The sequence below is a fragment of the Miscanthus floridulus genome, chromosome 5, assembly GCF_019320115.1.
Source record: "Miscanthus floridulus cultivar M001 chromosome 5, ASM1932011v1, whole genome shotgun sequence".
NCBI classification, from domain to species: domain Eukaryota; kingdom Viridiplantae; phylum Streptophyta; class Magnoliopsida; order Poales; family Poaceae; genus Miscanthus; species Miscanthus floridulus.
In genome coordinates this window covers 71,150,328-71,167,305 of record NC_089584.1, presented here as the reverse complement: position 1 = coordinate 71,167,305, position 16,978 = coordinate 71,150,328, and the positions used below count along the sequence as shown (strand labels likewise).

The following is a 16,978-nucleotide window of genomic DNA, read 5'->3' as shown; positions in this document are numbered from 1 at the left end:
TGCACATATTTATCTTTGTAAATTAGGGTTTTCTAGGAATAAATTCATATCTATAGTTGTGGTGCTCCAAATGAGGTGAAATTTTTATGGAAGGATATTGATTCTATATGTGTGCTGTGGTAAAAATTTCATGTTCATTGGATGCAGTATGGTTGAGTTATTGAATTAACTTACTTAGTGCTTAATAAATGGTTTTAAATGATTTATAATTAAAATAAAGATGCGAAAATGGAAATTGTTGTTGCATCACCTTGGTATGATGTGGTTATGTCATATTGATAGATAATATGGCTATGTATTTGCAGAAAATAGTGTGTTTTAGATTTATCTTGCTCTCACATGCTTTATTACAATAAAAACTTGTTTTTATTGTAGTAATTAATTTATAAAACTTGAGCATATAATCTTTATACAATAGTCATGTTTTGATAACATATTTCATTCATAAAAATTTGAGCTCCAAACTATATGTTTGCAACACCACCTAAAAATAATATATAGGTTTTTATATGAGATAAATGCACTGTAGGTCCATCAACTTTTTGTGCTGTGTCATTCAAGTCCATTAACTTTGAAAGTGCAGGTTTGGGTACATGAACTTTTAAGTTGTGCCATTCAGGTCCAAATCTATCCATTTAGGGATTAGATCCTACGTGGCAATGCATGACAACACCATATGTCATGTGAGCAGCACGTGAGGGCCCTTTGCCATTCGTTTTTTTGCCGATAGCCCCCTATGCTTTCCATTCCCTCACTCTTCACCCCTTCCTCTCCCTTCCCTTCGAAGACATCGTCTTCAGACAATGCCGGGGCGTTGGGTGGGACGACGGAGGCGGCGGGTGGTCGACCGACGCCGACATAGCCGGTGGAGGCGGTGAAGATTGTGTGGGGTGGTGGTGCTGAGCGCTGACTGCCGCGCAGATCGCGGCCGGTCGGCGCGATGGTGGCCTCTTTGCGACCACTGGGGGCACGGGCGCCATAGTATGGTGAGTTCTTCAATGTCATGAACTCTGAAATCGGTTGGTTTATGAGGTATTTCTTACGTCGATTAGGTCGCTTGTTGCAGAAAATATCTTATTTTGTCGGCTAGGGTTTCATGTATTGGTCATTTATGCTGTAGATTTTGGGGTTTTCTTCTGTAGGCACTGATGATGAAGAATTCTCAGTGGAAATGCATCATGGGGGGTGCTTTGTTTCTCAAGGGTTAAACAAATCCTATCCGGGTGGAAGAGTTAGTTGGTTTGACCACGTAGAAGTTGCTAAATGGTCTCCTCTTTTCATAGAGCAACTTGTTTTTAAGTTACACTACCCAAAAAATCCAAACATGAAGGTGTTCTGGCTGCTACCTGGGAAGAATCTTTCAAATGGGTTGAGATTGATTTGGTCTGACACAGACACAATGGTAATGTCCTCATTAGTTCACAAATTTAAGAATTTTATGCTGTATTTGGACCATGATGACAACCTTTCTGGAATGCCTTGGGATGACAATGTTGCAAACCCATTGAACTCACCTCCCAAGGTTTTTAGTCCTATGAAGACTATGCATATGGACAATGCAGATAGTGGGAGGGTTGGTGATAACAGTGGAGAGGACCCTAATTTTGGTGATGGCAGAGATGATGACAGTGCTGGTGATAACAGTGAAGAGGACCCTGATTTTGTTGATTCTGACTACGAACTGGATGCAGATGATGATGACCTTTTTCAGTATGTAGATGATGAAGAAGCAAGCAAGAAGAAAGATAAGGGCAAGAAAGCTTTCAGTGTTGTAGATAACAGTGAAGATGACATGTCAACAGAAGATGATGAGCTGCAGTTGCCTGAATCAGATGATGAAAGTGGAGGAAGACTAAGGTTTCAGACTTTTAGAGAGTAGGATATGCATAACCCAATATTTAAGTTGGGTCAATTGTTTGCAACCCCTGAGATTCTAAGGGAAGCAATTACAGAATACAGTTTGAAGCATAGGGTTGAAATTAAATTGCCAAGGAATGAGAAGAAGAGGATTGAAGCACACTGTGTAGAAGGTTGTCCTTGGAACTTGTATGCTTCAGTGGATAGCAGATCCCATGGTCTGGTTATCAAGCAATTCAATGGACAACACACATGCCAGAAAAAGTGGGTTTTGAAGAGGTGCACATCAAGATGGCTTGCTGACAAGTATCTGGAAACATTTAGGGCAGATCAGAAGATGAGCCTCACAAATTTTGCTAGGTCAGTACAGAGGGACTGGAACATAACTCCAGCAAGGTCCAAGCTTGCTAGAGCTAAAAGATTAACTATGAAGAAAGTTATGGGAGATGAGGTGGAGCAATACAAGTTACTTTGGGATTATGGTCATGAACTTAGAAGAAGTAACCCAGGCAGCAGCTTCTTTCTGAACCTGGATGGCAATGTATTTAGCACATTGTACATGTCATTGGATGCATGTAAAAGAGGTTTCTTGACTGCATGTAGGCCTATCATATGCTTGGATGGATGCCACATTAAGACTAAGTATGGTGGACAAATACTGACAGCTGTGGGCATTGATCCAAATGGATGTATCTTCCCAATTGCCATTGGAATAGTGGAAGTGGAATCACTAGTGACATGGAAGTGGTTTTTGGAGACACTAAAAAATGACCTTGGCATAGATAACACATATCCTTGGACCATCATGACAGATAAACAAAAGGTAAAAACAGCACTATATCCTTTGTTGTAGTTGTTTGCTAGGTGAAAACACCATTTTCATATGTTTGTACTTTTGTTTTTAGGGTCTTATTCCAGCAGTTCAACAGGTCTTCCCTGACTCTGAACATAGGTTCTGTGTCAGACACCTATATTCCAACTTCCAACACCACTTCAAAGGTGAAAATCTCAAGAACCAGCTTTGGTGTTGTGCAAGGTCAAGTTCAATACCTCAGTTCAATAGGAACATGGAGAAAATGAAGACCCTGGATCAGAAGGCCTATGAGTGGTTGCAGAAGATGCCTTTCAACACCTGGGTCAGAGCTTACTTCAGCACTTTTCCAAAGTGTGACATGTTGCTGAACAACAGCTGTGAAGTGTTCAACAGTTATATCTTGGAGGCAAGGGAGATGCCAATTCTTAGTATGCTAGAGCAGATCAAGGGACAGCTAATGTCCAGGTTCTACAAAAAACAGAGGGAGGTGGGAGAAGAGTGGCAGGGACCCATCTGTCCTAAGATAAAGAAGATAATTAATAGGAACACAGAATGGGCCAATACATGTTATGCAATGCCTGCTGGATAGGGCATATTCCAGGTACAAGATAGGGACTATAGGTTCATAGTGGACATCAATATGAAGACTTGTGATTGCAGAAGGTGGGACCTCACTGGAATCCCTTGCTCTCATGCAATTTCATGCTTGAGGCATGAAAGGATCACACCAGAGTCAGTTGTTCCTGAGTGTTACTCTTCCAATAGCTATCTCAGTGCTTATGGCCATAATGTGTGGCCATGTAAAGACAAGAGCACATGGCAGAAAGTTGGAGGCAATGTAATTCTACCACCAGTATATGTGAAGAAAGTTGGAAGGCCTCCTAAATCAAGGAAGAAGCAGCCATCTGAGGTACAAGGTAGTCATGGACCAAGGTTGACAAAGCATGGAATTCAAATGACATGTAGATACTGTGGAGACAAAGGACATAACAGGGCTACATGTAGCATGAGAAAGGCTGGACTTCCACCCAAGACACCTGCACAGAGGAGCCAAACTTCTATGCCAATTGAAACTGAAGAGGTTTTTGAGGAAGCTGCAACTGAAGATTATAGTGACATGCCAATGATGCCAGTTCAAACTGCTATGCCAGTGATTAGTCAGGTAACTGCTCATGTTTAGCACATTGTACTAGTATGTCTTATCTAAGTTATCAAATATATGTTATAGGTTTCCATGTTTGAAGAAACTGACATGCCAATGATGTCCCAGTTATCAAGTACCATGATGTCCCAGATGCAAGCAGAGGTTAGTGTCACTGTCATTTAATTCCTCTAGATCACCCAACATCTTATTCAAACTAATCATCTCCATTCTCAGTCATCACAGAGTAGATTACTGGAAAAAGAACCACTTCCATTTTCAAGCTTCATATTGTCTAACCAACCAGCAGCTAGGCCAGTTCCACCCACTACTGCAACACAGGCTGGGAGATCAAGGTCCACTACTGTGAAGAAAACAACTGCTACAAAGAAGACTGCGGCTGGCAAGAAGAAAACATCCCACAAGAAGGTTTCTGCTGCAATGAACAATCCTGATGGTGCTGTTGGTTGAAGAGGACAAGTAATGATGTGTGTGAAATTGTAAATCATGCAAAAACTCTAAGTGCATGTTCTTCTTTTCTGCCTTTTGTACAGCAGAAAGATGACCTTTTGGTTAGGTATAAGTATGTGAATGACATGTATGCTTTGGTTGCAAAACAATGCTCCAGTTCACTGGAATGATATCAAAGCATCTTTGGATTATCAGTTCATATTCTGTGTACACTCTATGCTTGTTGAAATCAGTTTGGATTTCTTTCATTTTTCAAGATGAGAAAAAAATTGCAAAATCACATTCACATTTTAGACAATACACCTTCAAATTGCATAGAACTTCATAACTTAGTCATTCATCCGTACACATTCAGACCTTAATGCTGATTACAACCAGGATCAAGAACAGCAACAAGGTAATACATAGAGCCATGAAACAAGTCAGTTGCATCAACCTAACTAAGTTGTCACCAGTTCTAACCAAGGTTTTCAAATGTTTCACAATATCAGCATCAACAGCAATGCCTCTTTCCTTCTTCATCCCTACGACTGCTTCCTGCTCCTTGGATTCCACAACTTGCTCGGCAATGGAGGCACTTGCTTGCTCCTGTGGCATCAGATGCTGACGAAATCCCATGCCCTCCATCTTCAAAGAATCAACATGTTCGATATACTCCTTCTCCCATTTGAAAAAGGGACAGCCCAAGCCTTTGCGCTACAAGCAAGAGGAAAGGATCAATCTTCACTACAAACTGCAATGTAAACACCTAGTCGAATCAAAATAGTTTCAATCTCACCTTGTGGGCCGGGCAACAGTAGAAAACCTCACCGTCGCTCTAGGGTTGCTTCGAAATACGCCGAACCACCTGCCACTTGTGGCATTCTGTGCACCTAATCAGTGGAACATCACCTGGTTTATCCAGATCTGCAGCGGAGGAGCTCGAATCTTGAGGGAACATCGGCGTCGCCTCCATCGTCCCACCCAGTGCCCTGGCGTCGTCTGAAGACGATGTCTTCGAAGGGAAGGGAGAGGAAGGGGTGAAGAGTGAGGGAATGGAAAGCATAGGGGGCTATCAGCAAAAAAATGAATCGTAAAGGGCCCTCACGTGCTGCTCACATGACCTATGGTGTTGTCATGCATTGCCACGTAGGATCTAATCCCTAAACGGACAGATTTGGACCTGAATGGCACAACTTAAAAGTTCATGTACCCAAACCTGCACTTTCAAAGTTAATGGACTTGAATGACACAGCACAAAAAGTTGATGGACCTACAGTGCATTTATCTCTTTTTATATATACAAAAGCCAATGAGAGCTTAGTAGCGAATAATCACATGAATATTCTTGTGATGCTTTTATTGCATGAGGTTTGAGCTAAAGGTGGTATGGTCACGTTCATCATGGTTGGAGGTGTAAATAGTTTGTGTATGCTCTCTTGTGAATATAACAACTAGTGTTTACATTGCTCATGCATACCTATTAAATTTTCCTTATTCCTTGTTTAAATATATGATTAGGGTGCTCTCCATGCTAACCATAACTAATGTTGAGTAACCATATTAATAGTAGTTTGTAATCCATGTGATTAGTTGTGCATGTATGGTCTTGTTAAAGAATGAAGTGAAGCACCACTTTGCTTATGTGCTGAAAGTGGCTGCATGTATAGTTTCTGTGTTGGTGATATTTTTGTGATGCAAATGATGTTTTCTGTGAATGTAGTGAATACAAAAGTTGTAGATAATTTCTTTATCTTTCTTGTACTAAAATTGCATGATTTTAGGCTTGATGGTTTAAGAGTTATAGATTTTACAAGTTTGCTATCGACTTTTGCATCTGCTCTGAACAAATCTGAATGATTGTATTGTTTGGCTTATTTAAATATGGAATCATGTATTGGTGATAATAAAAGAGTTATAGTTCTTTTGTTAAGATTTCCAAAATGTCTAAGATCACCACTTTTGATGGCCTAGAACTCTGGTTATAGCTGTTCAAAGTGAAATGATAGGTTCTGTCCAAATCTGGACAGAGATGTCTTCATTGGATTGTTTAACCTTGTTAGTTGTAGAATCATCTTAAGATGATAATAAGAAAGTTATATATAACTTAATAAGATTTTCATAAAGTTAAGAATCATGTTCGCTGAATGTCTAGAACTTTAGATATACATTTTTGAAGTTCATGACAGTTTTCTATCCTAGTTTGTGCAGATCTGCTTGTTAGTGTTTTAAATCTTGTTAACCTTTGAACTAGCTCTAGGTGTAAATAACAAAGTCGTAGAAAATTTCCTAAGCTTTCTAGAAAGTCTATGATCACCTTTTTTTGATGCCTATAACTCCAGTTATGGTTGAAACAAGTGCCTTTTGTGTTGCTTGCCTTAGCTTGCTCTTGTTTTGGCTAAACATGTTAGTTAGTTCTTGATTGATAAATGCTTGATGTAACTGAACTTGAGTTGACTAGCATGCCATGCTAGATTCGCTTGCTATCCTATGTTAGACTTGATGTAAATAACTTGCTCTCTAGGTGCTTATGTCATGTGGTGTAACCTTGTGCTTATCTTAAAATGTTTGTATGTGATGCATCTCATGTTACCATTCTTCGCATTCATGCACTTGCATCTTGCATCTCATTTAGGTACGCTAGATGAACCATGCAGAGAACTGAAGGACGTGATGTTGGAGCCAAACCCAAAGATGGTGTTTGGCGAACCTATCCCGAAGATGTAAGGACCCTTGGAGTGCATGCCTAGAGTGGAGATGTTCCCCAAGACAGTGCAAGCTAACTGAACTGACTTTGTGTTGGATCCTAGGCAAGCCCCAGAGCATTCTAAGTTTCCTACCCTCTCTTTTTACTAATGCACATAAGTATAACTTTTGTATGCTGCATTAGGTGATAGGAGTTGAATGAAACCGTTAGTGCATGATTCCTACCTTGTCCACTGCATATAAATACCTGAACCCTTACTAGTATGAGTAGGACATTGTATGCTTAGCCATACTTAGACTGGTAGAAGTGGGTGATTTCCTATCACCTACAATAAAGGTGGATACCTGGTCATGGTTGGCTATATTTGCTATCGTAGAAAATAATCATGTGATGATGAATAAATGGAGATCAGACGAGATCTGGTGATTGAGAGGCAGCAGGACATGGAGGTCTTGTGTGCATCCCATCTATGTCGATTAAGGACCACATCATTGTTGGTCCTCGGTAATTTTGAACACATTGTCTCACTTAGCAGCTGGATAACTCGTTCTGACCGTGAAGCCAAGTAGCTCAACTCAGGTTGGGCCCCGTTCTATAAGAGTGTGCACAATGGAGGTAGTAAGTATATGCGGGGAGCCAGACATGAGCCCAAGTGTAGGCTGGGCCTGACCTTCTTGGTAGCTGGTTGTCCCTGATTGTGTGATGCTGATCGAACCTGTGACACATGTATCTGAGTTGTACCAAAGGTGACCTAAGACTACCTTGGCGTAGGTATGTCTGGGTTTGTGTCAGGAATGTTGCCCAGCCGGTTGCAATTGATTCGAATCACCGTCTCTCCTGGATAGTGAGAAACTTGATCGGGCTTCCTTCATTCGTAGTAACACTAGATGGAACATGATAGTTATGATGATTATATGATAACTCAGATATGGTTACTAATGTTTGCTTTAGCTGAATCAAGTGATTGCTCTAGAATAGGCGCAAAGTTAGCCATAATAAGCTTCACTAAACTTGATGATAAAATATTGACTAAGATTGAAAGTAAGGACTCATGATAGTAATGCTCTTTTTGCAAAGTTATGATATTCATCTAGCTCCACAAAATAAGCCTTGTATATCCTTAAGAGTCTTTTTATTTCTCTCCTGTCAGGTAAGTCTAGCTAAGTACATTCGAGTACTCAGAGTTTATCCCACCATGTTGTAGATGAAGTTCTCGGCCTACTAAAGATGCTGGCTAACTGCCAGTGGGCTCGGCAACTCTATATTTATTTCTTGTCTATATGCTATTGTTGGAGTATGTTACTTATGCTAGCAGTGTATTTGAAACTTTTGTTATTGTAATCATTTTAAAGCTATGTTGTTTTAGCCATCGTATTTGTAAACTTGGCAACATATTATTATTTGTGAACTCAATTGTAATATTATTCCGCTGCAAACTTCGTGTATGTGATGTATATTTACTTAATCGTGTGATCTTGGTCATGATGTTGATTTACCGAGGTCCTTCGTGACACTCGGTGGACTACCGGGTTTATATAAGTGCAATTGTGTGCGTGCTAACGTGTTAAGCGGGTGCAGTCGTGCTTGAGCTTGTATAAATTGGGCGGTTCTATTGCAGTCATTATTGCAACGAAACTAGTGTGTCATCTTAATTTGTCATGTTTCTAAATTGGTTTATTTCTGTAGTGCGAACAATATGTTATGGTGGTGTTACAGCTCCCGCCGTCGTTTCATACAGTGATTCAGCGTTAGTGTGACATCACCCTACTCTAAGCGGAGGAAGGCCGATGTGACAATGAAGAAGGAAGAAGCACCATAGTAGTAGTAGAATACTTATATTGATTTCTAATATTATGGGTACATAGGGAATGCTGATGAGGGCAGTCCAAAATACTACACAAAAATGACACCTCAAAAGCACTACAATGCACCCACGTTAGAGATGCGCCTCAAATATAGTAGGGAATCAAATGGTCCACGCCGTCTGCCCTATTCCATCGCCTGTGTGACTCATGCGGGTGGCCATGGATGTCACGGACCTTGACTGTTGCCTTCCCTGCTCGTGTCGTATCATACACTTGAGTACACATCATCATTAAGTCTAGTTTTAGATGAGGATGAAATGTGGTAGGGAATCAAATGTGCCAGGAAATCTTAACCGCATTATGTTCACTGCTCCATGCTCGTGAGTCATGTGGGTGGCCCTGGATGTCATGAACCTTGACTGTTGCCTTCCCCACGCGTGTCTTGAGGTGGGGCTATTTAAGCCAAGGTAAGCTAGTTTGCCATTAGTTGTGCTAAATCCACACACATTCTTCCTCCAAGCACCACCTTTAGTTTTAGTGAAAGGAAGCTTTTGAGCCTGTCATCCATCTTGATTGCCATGGTGCTCGTTCTTCAACTTCTTCGGCGGCAGCACCGGTGATGGGATAAGGCCATGAAGATTGACTTTCTTCTACATTTGGGATGCAGCAATGGCTACTCGTCCTCGATGCTAGTGGAAGTTTTGTGAAGATATAGGGAGGATCACCGCCTTTGGTTTGTCTAGGGGTGATCCTCTCTTCCATTTCTGTGGAGGAGTCAAACACGTGGACATGTCTCCTCGTGCTTTCCGCTGCAACCCTTGTCTACATGGGGGATGCAAGTGGAAGCTTTGCGAGGTGGGTCGTGTGAGCTCTCCTCATCGGAGTAGCCTATGAGTACTACTACTCTATCATTTCAAACTCCACTCTATGCCTGTTCTTGGGTGATGTTAGTGGAAGTCTTGCGATGTTGTGGTCGAGTATAGGATGTTTTATGTACTCGATATGTCTTTGTTATTGTACACACCTAGTAGTCTTTGATACACATCTTTGCTATTGTACACCTTTCAAATGTAACCTACTGGACTTATGAATAAAGATTTACTTTTTAACGAAATGTTGGCTCATGTCGTTGTGGTACTCGCATTCATATTTTTATTCTACTCCGATGGTGGGCGACTGAGTGGACGAGACCCTTCAGACGGGCTATGTGGTGTAGTCAATTTTCTCTGTCCAACTTCCAATGTCATTTCTGAGAGAAGTGTGCTCCACTAAGATCATGGGAGATGTGGCCTCACCTTAACTCTTGCTCTCACTCGGCGCAATCATAGGGAAATCCAACGGGCGTCTAGCTCACCTATATATCCTTCAATAAAAGGGGTACCAACTATGATTGCTTTCTAAACTCGTTACACTTAATTACCACCCACACACCCCATCTTCCAAATCTCATCTAATGGCGGAGCGGTAGAAGTGCCCAAGAGAAGACTTGCTAGAGGAGAGGGTGTTTGGAGGTCCTCTCCTCCTTCGTGACAGTTTGTGATGGGAGTACTAGTAATTAAGTATGGATCTTGCACTTTATCTTACGCTGGTGGTCTTGATGCTTCCCCTTTGTGCAGTGCTATCTCCATGGCGCATCTGGTGCCACGCTTCCTCACTGACAGGGAAGGCACCTTGGTGTCACCACAACCGGTGCCCTGATCTACCCTCAGGGAGGAGAGCTAGAAGGCGCATCGGCTGCAGCTTTGCCTCAAAGCCGTGTAGACAGCGCTTGTCATGTTAGAGCGTGAAACGGCTGCGGCGAAGGCTACGGCTACCGAGGCCTAGGCGTGGCTCGCTGGTAAGTCATATTGGGCACAATCTTGCTCTTTCACTTCATGCGATGCGACATCATGTGTTTAGTTGTAGGGTTTTGTTGTCACCTTTTTCAGCCATTGAGGAGCAGCTCCACGCTGTGCTAGCCAAGGCAGCAAAGTTGTGTCGGGGCAATGATGACCTGGCTGGGCAGATGGTGGAGGCAATCCTCCTTCGCTAGGATGTCCACGACAACACCCACATCGCCTCCTAGTTGTGGTGGAAAATAGTCATCGTTTTGACGCCCTCAACTAGGCAGTAGTCGCTGCCATCCGCGCGATGGTGCCTGCGAGGGTGATAATGGAGGAGTGTCTCCATGCCTTGCCAGCGCGGGTTGTGGAGCTGATGTATCACCCTCGATGTTACACCCTAAACCAACTACTAAATCATGTCATGAGCATTGTGTTTGTGTAATAATGCATGTGATAGAAGGTGTTGATAAATTTCTTGTAGCCTAAAATAACCAATTTTTATTGAGCAAAAACACTATAGAACACACATGTGACACTTAAATGAAGTTTGAAATTGAACTTTGTAGATGACAGTGAAATACTTGCTATCGAAAAATGATATTAATAGCTAATATTTCCAATAGCTTAGAAATCACAAATTGAAATCAAATTCAACTCAAAACTTAGAAAATTTCAAGCTTGTGTACAGCTAGACATTGCTAACTTTAGCAATTTATTTAGAGAGATTGGGTTAGAGGGTGATGCGGTGTTTTCACTTCATTGAGCAGCCTCATGTATCAGTTTGATCGTGGTGAAGTCGGTTTTGGTTTAGAGGCAATGGTTTAGTGGTAGTCGCTGCTTTAAAATATGTGCACAATATGTTCTCGGGCTAGCCCTCTAGGCTAGGCGCGGTCACTAGGCCATGGGGGTGCACTGTCGCGGCGTTTGTGCGCTCTACGTGCGCATGCGTGCTGCCACACTTGGCCAGCCTGGTCGCCTTGACCCAACTACGAGGAGTCGCTGTTGTTGTGGCATGGACGGCTGAGCGGCGCTGCCCTACCACGCGCACTACCGTGTAGCCGACCCACCTCGCGCTACGACGCAACTGCCACTGCTGCTATCGCATCACATTGCGCTCATGCCTACCCGCTACTTCACACTACATCGCCTACCACTGCACCACGCTGTGTCGCTGGCCCGCTTTGATGCCGCGCGCACGAGGCCAGACCGCCATCGCCATGCCATTTATGGCACTGCGGCACGTGGGCCACGCTAGTCTTGAGCATGCGCACCTATCGGTTAGCGTTTGGCCACAAGCTACGCTGGTCACGTCAACCATGTCCTGCCAAGGCTCGCCTTGTCCAGTCACCGGTCGCACCCCGTCTCTCTCTCTCTCTTTCCTTCTCTTTGCCGCCGAGCCATGCCAATGCGCCTACCTACGAGGGGTCGTCTCCCATAAATTACATGCACCCATAGCCCATCCTCATAGTCTCTCATCAACCACCCCCACTCCACCTTGATTACGGCCAGGCCAAGCTCCAATTTTGGAGCTTTGCTCCCACCATAGTGCCATTAATGCCCATCCTGCCTCACCATGGCTAGCTCCAACCTCACCATCTCACATCGAATGGACCACACCACTAGCCCCGCCTAGAACCCCTCTTCATTGTGCACACCCAAGTCACAGTCCTATAGCCGCCTCCACGCCGCTAACATGGCCGTGTCGCTGTGGTGCGCATGTGGCCAGACTTGCTCGGGGCATCTCCGGTCAGGCCTCTGCCACGGGTAGGATCGTGGTGCTTCACTAATGCTTACCTATCACTTCTATTATCTGTTGCATGTTGTGGCTCACCGAAACGTGGTTGCCGCCGCCACAAGTTGCCCACCATCAAGGAGAGCCCGCTCTGCTTCACCTTCGTTCGTGCAACCACCGCCCATCATCACGCGTCGGCCCCTAGGTGAGCATTGGTCCCATAGCTAGGTCTGCAAGGGTCCTGGTTGGCCGGCATAATGGGGCTGTATCGGTCCATGTCGTGCTGGCAAGCATAGGGGTCTCGAGGACCTCCCCGATGCGAAGACAACTTGTCTCAAGGTCTTTCGTGCATAAGTGCTGACTGAGTAAATAGGACGAATAGTGGTTGCGAGAATAGTAGGAAGCTCAAGGGGTGTTTTCGCTAAAACACCAGCCCATCCAGGCTCCTCGCGGTGGGCCGCCTCCCCGCGTGGGCCGCGCCTCACGTGGGCCGCATTGGGCCAGTTTGGTTCGTCTTTTTAGTAAAGAATTAGAAATGATTTTGTATTTTTATTTAAGAACCAGTTTTGTGTAATTAATCTAAAATCATGTAGGTGTCCGAAAATTATGAAACAAATTTTGTTAGGTTCCTAAAATTGTGATCTATCTGCTAGTATATTTTATTCATATAGTTTTGTAATATTTCTAGGAGTTATCTAATTAATTTAAGATGCTTAATATTGTAAGACATAAACTTGCAGGAATTTTTGTAATGAATTGGTGATAGTGTTGGCTCTAAAACTTTTACAGTAATTCCCTAACATTATTAGGTGCTCACTGTAATTTTTGTAGCTTCATAATAATTAGTTTGCTAAGGTTGCTAAATGAGCCCTAGTTCAAAAATATATATTTAATCAATAAAATGTCAAAGCACCTTGGGATTTTAAAACTAGAACATTTTTTCGAAGATAAAGCCTTACTTGACGACATGGATACATAGACCAGGACATTATTCATTAAATCTAGCTCGTTAGCTTGTGGAGCGTAATCGTATATTTAAGAGTTGCGGTTACCGTTGATTAATTGCGCCTCTGCGTTGTATCCACGTATATCATAATAGGAACAACGATGGATCATGGAGTCGACTGAAGTAGCAGAAAAGATGATGCCTTGATGATTGTGTCACTATGATGGAATGTGAACTTTTGGTTATATCTTACCCGGGCAAGCCCTGGTGCATAACCCCTATTATTCTGGACTTTATCTTATGCTTGTGCATTAAGTTTTAAGGAGTTGAATGAAAACCACTTGCATATATATATATATATATATATATGAGTCCTACTAGTATGTCAGGATCATGTAGATTGCTATGCTATAGGATCCGATAGAAGTCGAGTGATTAACTATCACTCGTGAGAGGTAGGAAAGATATTATTGTTGTTATTATATTACTGTCACATGGAATATATATGAATGATAATTGGAGACCGGACGGAATGGTACTTTGGATCTGGACTTGGTTAGGCATTCGAGGGAGGCTCGGATGGCACTTGTTCTGCCTGTGTCGATTGAGGACCGTCTGTTGCTGTGGATGGTATTTAGGTCATAGACTTATTATCCTAAGCACATACTTGCTTATGGGAGCGGGAAGGCTCGTTACGCTCTTGTCGTGGGTTCTGGCTCTTTTCGGACCGACTGATCGGAGGCGGGGAAAGGTGGAGGTCTAAGCACCATACTGAGATCGGGTCTCAAGTGTGGGGGCTTGGAGTCCAAGTTTGGATAGGGACCTGGACCCATGACAGGAGTGGAATGGGTTGGTCTTGTTTATGCCTGGGGTACAAATGGGGCGTGTGTTTTGGGGTACCCAGCTGGGATACATTGGTTTGTGAATTGCCATTTCTGTGAGACGATACCGACTTAGCTATGGTCTAGCACCATAGTAAGAACTGGGATATGAAAGATGGTAAAATGGTTCTAATTGCTTACCACCTGCTTGAAAGTAGCATAGGTGCTTAATGAACTAATGATGACTGCTAATGAAGTTGAATGTAAGGACGCATGTTTAGTAATGCTTCCGCAAATGCAATAACCCACAAGCCAGATAGCCTTGCATATCCTTGGAGTCTTTTATTTTCCTCCTATCGGGTAAGTCTTGCTGAGTACAATCGAGTACTTAGGGTTTTATTCCCCTATTGCAGGTGATCAAAGGATACTTAGAGCTGACTCTTGTGTGTAGAAACCTCCTAATGGGATCAGAGAGGATTCCTTTCATGCTACAACTGTACTATTTATTTATAACCCTCATGAAAGGTTTTTATAAGAAAAGATATAAAATCTGCTAGCATCTCTTGTATAAAAATGTAAACTATGTTAATGCTCCACCATGTCCTTAAATTGATCCTGCTTCCTCTGTAACTCTAATAGCATTGTTATATTCCTTATTATAATAAATTGAGTTAATATTCTGGTACTGTAATAAAGTGATGTAAGAAATGACTTAAGAATGTTTGTAACACCCTAAAATTTGCCTCTTTTGAAAATAGGATTAAAATGATTTAATTTGGAATTTTGTGCTCATGAAATATAGAAAAATAAAAATACTCATTAAATTAAAATTCACCATAAGGTTTGGCAACATGTTTGAGCATACATGCCCTTGCATTTGATTTATTTGGTTGAGTGGCTTTGATTGAAAATTCCAAATGGTTTAAATTGCTTTTGCAAATGAAATTAAAAATGGCTTTGAAGTAAAGGAAAAGAAGGAAAAAGGGACTTAGAAAATAAGAGGATTTAAAAGTGGTAAAATTTATTTTTGGGTACTTACCAAAATTTCTTATTAAGTTGAAAAGTGTGTTTGAAACTCTATTCAAATTTGGTTTGGTTCATATTTGAATTGGATTTGAAATAAGAAAAGAAAAGAAATAAAAAAACGAAGAAACCCCATTCTGTCCCTCTCTCCACTGCGTTGGCCCGTTCAGCTCCGCGCAGCCCAGCTTCCTTCCCCTAACCTCGTGGCCCAACTAGCTCCGCAGGCCCAGTCGCCCGATCGAAGCCCCAGCACCGCTGTCCCATAGCCTAGTAGCAATGCCCGCCCACTCGCACCTGCTCCCTCCGCGGTCTAGCGCACCAACCCAAGCTAAAGCCGCGCCCGCGCCCCGCTCTCTCTACCACCCTGGCCCCGTTCTCACCGACGCCGATAGGTGGGGCCACCCTATCAGCTCTATCCCCCTCCTCCCGCTCGTACCCATCATGGATTCTGCCACCGCCGCCGCTTGGGAGTCCCACGCCGCACCGCCTCACTTGGTTGCGTGATTTCCAAGCCACGCCAGTATCACAAATAGCGACCTCCGCGCCCTCTTTGTTCCACATCAAGCCCTAGAGCAGCCGCCACGCCTTCCTATGCTCTAGCTCCACCGTCCAAGCTCCGTTGTGAAGAAGCCGGAGTCACCGTGCCGTTTTTGTTGGTCCTCAGCCACGGTAAGTATCTCACAGAGCTTCGCGTGAACTTCTTGAACCCGCATAACCCCTTGACGCCCTCTTCCTCGCTCTGAGTCGCCTTGCAATGCTACGCTGTCGCTCCGCCGCCGCCATGGCACGCTGGTAACTTGCTCTGCTCGCCCATAGCTTCTATCGATGGCCAAATTGAGTTTGGCGCTTCCCAATATTGCTCCTTGTGCCAAACTCCTAGTCCAATTTATCCCATCGCAATTTTCCCCAAAATCTCCAGCGAGGTGCTCTGTTTCCGGCCATGGCCGCCCACCTCTTGGTCCTATTCCGACGACGGAATAAGCCTAGCCCCTCCTCAGCCGTTCATCGCTTGATCTGCGGTCCAGATCGGGCCATACCCCTTCGCGTGGCCCTGGAGTTTTTGAATGTAGAACCCATGGTCCAAAGCGCAATCATAGGTTACATTTTCTTCTTTGGAAAGCGTTGTTTCATCGGTTTAATCTAAAATACGTTTTCACTTATTTACAGAATTGCCACTGATTTTAATTTAGCCATAACTTCTCCGTTTTAACTCTGATTTGATCCGTTCAAATTGCGTTAGGTTCATAATTTCATAATCTACATGTTAATACTACTGTTAAGTAGGTTTTTAACTTTTAAAATTTGTGATTAGATTTAATCTATTATTTTAATAAAGGAAACCTTGTTTATTTCATATTTTCTACGTTTCAACTCTGTTTTGAGCCAAACAAGTTGCGTTAGATTCATGGCGATGAGATCTATGCATTAGTAACAGAGTTTATCATGTCACTAATACTGGAATATCATGGTTTAAATCATATCTTGATTAACAATTATGCAACTGGGTTTTGTAAATAAAATATGATTTGTTTTACTTTAGTTTTATAATTCAAATCAAAGTTTGACTTAATTTATATTATCTATAAAATATCTTATATATGTTGTTATATAATTAAAACACATGAAGCTAATGGTTTTATATTTTTCTTTCATGAGTAGATCTCTCGGTAGTTGTATCTTTTCAACCGTAGCTCCGATTAGAGTGCTTCTCACGATTGTGTGTTCGTAGTGATGTGTAGAATCGTATTTCAAACTCTTTTACTTATTTTTCTATGATTGGTGTACTGTTCTGATTTAGTTCTATTGTTTGCTTTGTGTATGATTGTATGGATGCTTGTGTGGTGCTTTATGATTACGTC

The 16,978-nt window shown here is 42.6% G+C and overlaps 2 pseudogenes; both read left to right on the top strand.

The window, feature by feature from the left end:
- The first annotated feature begins 1,324 nt into the window (after nt 1-1,324).
- On the top strand, nt 1,325-3,125 carry LOC136454753 (uncharacterized; annotated as a pseudogene).
- A 3-nt stretch (nt 3,126-3,128) lies between these two features.
- On the top strand, nt 3,129-4,283 carry LOC136454752 (uncharacterized; annotated as a pseudogene).
- The last annotated feature ends 12,695 nt before the right edge of the window (nt 4,284-16,978 follow it).